Source organism: Egretta garzetta, unplaced genomic scaffold (assembly GCF_000687185.1).
Source record: "Egretta garzetta isolate BGI_Z169 unplaced genomic scaffold, ASM68718v1 scaffold77, whole genome shotgun sequence".
NCBI classification, from domain to species: Eukaryota; Metazoa; Chordata; class Aves; order Pelecaniformes; family Ardeidae; genus Egretta; species Egretta garzetta.
In genome coordinates this window covers 385,876-391,104 of record NW_009260130.1, presented here as the reverse complement: position 1 = coordinate 391,104, position 5,229 = coordinate 385,876, and the positions used below count along the sequence as shown (strand labels likewise).

General features: G+C 47.0%; 1 protein-coding gene across 1 annotated transcript in view; it reads left to right on the top strand.

Annotated features, from left to right (window-relative positions):
* CCNI (cyclin I) overlaps nucleotides 1-5,229 on the top strand; it is a 20,867-nt gene that overhangs the window by 8,865 nt on the left and 6,773 nt on the right. The window lies entirely within an intron of this gene.

The following is a 5,229-nucleotide window of genomic DNA, read 5'->3' as shown; positions in this document are numbered from 1 at the left end:
GCTGCCAGCCTCTCTCTCTCCCTCACCCCTTTCCCCCCGCTGGGCTGGAGCTGGTGGCTGGGAAAAGGTTCAGCCTCCCTTAGGGGAAGGCACACACATGCAGATGTTCAGCTGGGCTCCAGGATGCTCTGCTGCCATGGGATCACTGTGTGTTGTATAAACAACAAAGCATGGGAGTCTGCTCCAGTGCTGCTACCAGACACAGGTGGGGCACTTGGCAGGGCCCCCTCTAACCTGAATGAGAAGAGAGAGTGACACGGGATCTCCAGGGAATGGAAAATGTGGGTCTTTCCCTGAATGTTTTCAAAAATTGACTCTTTGGGCATCAGAACTTGTGGGATTAGTTTCAAAATGACAACATATTTTTAATAGTAGAGCAATTGGTTAGTCTTACTCATTGTCTATATTTTTAATTTTATAGTTCACATTTTCAAGGTTCGGGGGTGATATGACACAGTATTGGTCAACAGTGAGGGCTAAATGTCTATTCGTTTTCATACGCTTAAATGTTCTGCAAAATTCATGATGCTGGTCTATGGGGCAAAGTATGAAGTTTTAGTGTTTTAAGAAAAATGCTGATTTTCAAAAGAAATTACAGTAACATTTTTTTTGAGCTGGTAAAACTTATTGTGGAAGAAGACAAATGTGTTGGTTGGATATTAAATAGGTATCCAGATATATTGAATAGATATCCAGATCAGAGAAGTGGTGAAGGACAGGAAGATGGCCTTTGAACAACTGAAAGAAAACAGTGTGGAGGAAAAAAGAGATGTAGTCCTACAGCTGTCAGAGCTTCAGGGAGAAATGTTTAGGCTGAGGAGCAACTCTAAAGCACATAATGTCAGAAAAATTACTGCAATGGAAACATAGTGAAGAACTGCTCTCTTGGACAGCCAGGCTTCCAAAACATTTTTGATGACACCAGGAAGAATTTACCGGGGGATGGAGAGATCCTGGAGGTTTCTTTGTCACTAAAATGAGCAATGGGACTATTGCATTACTGTACATAAGTTGGTTCCCAGTGATTTTTTTTATCTGTGTTGGCTGATCCTGCATTGCGCTTATGTGTCAGCTGCAGCCCTAAAAAACCTAAAAAACTAGTGCTAGAAAGACATTTAGTGCACAATGTTAGTCCTACCTTTTAGGCACTGGAGAGTTACATCTTGTTTTCACTGCTTGACTGGTTTTTTTGGAATGATGTTGGGATTACGTGTTGGCTGATCCATGCAAGTGCTGTTCCCAGCTGCATTTCTGACTGCCCAAGGTTCGCAAGATTTGAAAGAAACAAGGGATAAAGGTGCCTCTGCTCTTGCTTTCTTCCTCTTCCTCTACCATCCTGGTAGCAGATCATTCAGGATTCTGCACTGACCCCAGATAAACAAACAGTAGGGGCAGAATTGTAAAAGTAAGCATCTGACTTGTGTTACAAATGACTGCATTTACTGCAAATCAGTAGCTGGGAAGTCTGATTGTATTCTCCCTTCAACTAGTGATAAAGGGGTTGGAAGAAGATATAGGGCTAAGGAGCTGGACAAAAATTTTAAAATATTCATTTTTACAAAAACATGACTGAGATTTTTTTTTTAAGGGATTCAGTAATGCAACAGTTTTACTCAGAGGAAAACTGACATACTGGTTTTGTGTGTGTGCATATCTATCCTTTCCCCCCCCACCGCCCCCTCTTTCTTCCTTTTTACTTGAGGTTTGGGTAAAGTTCTCTGCAGGATTTTGATAAAATTCTTGAAGCATATTTTGTAACGGACTACATGGTATCCACATTAAAGTCCATTGCCACTCACCTTTGCAGCCCTCTTCCCCTTTACTAGCTATGGTAATGTGGTGTGTATGAAGTGTCATAATCTGTTGTTTTGTTTTGTTTTTTACATTAAAGAATAAACTGAATTGAAATTGATCAAAATTAGCAGCAGCTGAGATTAGCAGAGTATTTGGAATTGAATTCTGCCTTATTTCCTGTAAATATCCTATGGGTCCGTTTTTATGAAAGGTAAAAAATAACATAGTTTTCAAGTAGTTTGTGATGCTTATTTTATTATGAACATAAGAACAGCTGAACATAGGGCAATAAAGCAAGAGTTTTATGTAGAATTAACTTAGAATCTTCCCAATTTCCCAAGACAAATGTTGGATGAAAATTCTTTGCAATGCACTTCAAAATTTCTCATAAGGACTTCAGTTTGGTCACAAGAGTTTTCCTTCTTGATAGGGAAAGCAGTGAAACAGCTCCCTGCCTGCTTGCCCTCAAGGTGTGCAGTTTCTTTGGTTTGCCTTAATTCTTTGGTGCTGGGGTGGGTCAATCTCCCTTTCCTACAAGTAAGTCATGAGGGAAGGTACAGAAACAGAAAAAGAACCAGACAGTGGTAGAAATGGGGAATTAAGGTACTGGAATGGAAACCTTAAAAAATTATTTTATTTTAGTCTCTATGTGGAAAAAAAAGAATCAATTTCCTCTGTCTTATTTTGTGAAATCCCAACCTGTGAAAGATGTGTACTTGCTTTTGTGGTGTTTTGTTTTTTTTTTTAATTTTATATCTTGCTTAGATGCACTGTTGGTTTTCAGTGGTTTAGATTAAACATTGTTTCCTTTTCACACGGAAGGGACAGGCGGTACCACGGGCTGAGCTCACAGCTGCTGTTCCGTATGTTAGGCCTTGCCCTTTAAAGCTAACTCCCGAGCCTGAAATTTTGCCTTTTGGCCTCACGCTGCCCACGAAGGGCGAGGAGGTGTCAGGACAGGCCTGGGGAGGACAGAAGACCAAGAGGCAGCACGGAAAAGACGATCTTACCCTTCCCACCATGCTGTCTTCAGGAGAAGGCCGCACCTCTCTCTTTGGCAGGCACAGGGAACATGGCGCTGAGCCCGGAGGGCCACCACCGGGAGCTGGTGAAGCTGGTGCCCGTGCCTGCAGGGATCTAGCAGGGGTGGGGTTTGCTGGGAGGGGAAGGGGATGGGCAGAGTCCCCTCTGTGGTGCTGAGGGGCGGCCCTGCCTCCCCAGCAAGGAGCACAGCAGGTGCCTTTTGCGCCCCCTCCTCTAGAGCAGGTGTTGTGCTTGCAGGAGGGAACCCGGGGATGCGGCTCCCCCCTTGCCAGCCGAGGGCCCAGGCCCCTTCCCACTGGTTTCACGGGTAAAGCTGGTGCAGGAGCAGGGCAGTGGTTGAGGAGTCAGAGGCAGGTTTTTAAATCAAGTTTATGTGGTTTGATGGCTTGGTTTCAGGTTGGCTTTTAGCAGGTGAGCTTACCTGCTGGATTCACCCAGGTGCTGCACGTCCAAAATGATCCCTTAAGCTTCTTCAAACCCTTTAACTCCACACTATTGTCCAAACCTGGCTGTGGTGAGAAGCCCTCTCGTATGGCTTTGCCTCCTTCCATTTAAAAACAAGCGCAATGAAGAAAGCAATACAGAACTTCACCTTAACTAGCACTCCTCCCTTTGCTGCCTGTTTTAGGTTCAGCTGTGCAGGCCTTGCTTTGCTACACAAGGGCTGGGTAAGGACAGCCTGTAACTAACACAGCGTTGCCCATTTTTTCTCCCCAGATACATTCTAGGTCCCTGCCCCACTGTCTGAAAGCTGTTTTTAGCAGAGCATTTAATAAACTTACTGCTGTGTGATGCATTCATTACACACCCAGCGCGTGTTGAACAAGCAGGGCCCTTGGTGGGGCTCACATTTCACCCTTAAATTGCAATAACGATTTTAGAAACAACAGCTATTTCTTGGAGCAGAGGAAATGGATTTCCTCTTGTCTCCTGAAAAACGGTAGGTAGGTACTTTTTTAAAAAGCCATGCTATAGTCAAGTGGCATCCAGAGGTGCCAGCTGAGACCAGGGGCCCATCTGGATCAGACACCCAGTCCTGCTGATGCCTTTGCAGCGTCGGGGGGCAAGACCCCTGCTACGGCAGCACTGTTACTGTTGTGCTTTTTCCAAGGGAACTGGGCCGCATTTGGGCGGGCCGCGTGTCCGCGAGCAGCAGTAACCGGCTGTGCCCCCACTCTCACTGAGCCCAGAACTCAGCCCCAGGGGCTCCCGCCCTTCCCTGCCCTCTCTGTCCCACTGGGCGGTGAAGGTGGGGCTCAGCACCAGCCAGGAAGGGAAGCAGAGAGTAAAGGCATCACGCCACACATCACAAGGGGAGGGGGGAAGCCGGGGTCCTGCTGGAGGCCGCGGGGCAGTTACAGTTCTGCCCGCCGTGCAGCGCTCTGCTCTCAGACGCGTTCTCCGCTCCAAGGCAGGGGAGTCAGCAGGCCCCTGACACAGCACAGGGCTGTCTGTGTAAGGCACAGGGTAGGTACTGCAGGAGCCCAAAGTGGTTTATTTTTGCATCAATGGTGGGTGGTGTTCTTTTCTCAAATTCTGCTACTCCGCCCCCCCCACGCCCCTGTGTTACTGCTGGGAGGAGAGCTACAACCCAGCCCCGCAGTGACGTGCGCCCGTGCGAGCCCTCAGCTTCCTTCCCCACCCTAACTGGTCAGCCAGCATTTCGTTCCGTTTCTTTCTCTTAACCCACCTCAGCGGCAGCCAAAAGAGCACAGGGACGCTGAGCGTAACAGAAAAAAAATTTAGTTCCGTTTCTCGCTTCTAAACACATCCTTGCTAACCGCGTCGATGACCCCCGTTGAAGGGAGAGCAGACAGTTACTTGGTTGAACGGAGAGGCTCTAGAAAAGCCGTAAGGATTTCTGAAGAGAGTCGGCGAGAAAGATTTTATGTCAGTGTCTGATCTGTACGTGCAGTTGAAATTCAGCTGTTGTCCACACAGATCAATGGGGGCGTCTGGGCCAAAAAGTTAAAAAACCAACACCAGCCAAACAAAACATTTTTGGGGTGAAGTTGTACCTGCTTTGCCCCAGTTCGCAGTTAACTGCACTGCTAAAGGTCTTCCGTAAGCTGTTGACAGTTTTCCTTTTTTAACATATACTAAGCTAAAAATATTCCTGTCATTTGAAGGAAAAATAACCCTTTCCTCTCAACCAACCAACTCCGTCCCTCCCCTCAGGAGCTGCGCCCCTGCCTGGCTCCCAGAGCACGTCTGGTTGGGTTCAGGCTGGGCATCTCTGTATCTACATGGCTCTGAGGGGGCTAAAAAACCCCATTAAATCTCTTGGAGCTAAGCCAGAGAACACCCTGCCGGCGCGCAAGAACTACAAGACATCCTTCCTCTTCTCCCCACTGTGCAGTCAAATTTCTGAGTGACATCTGAGGGTGCTGT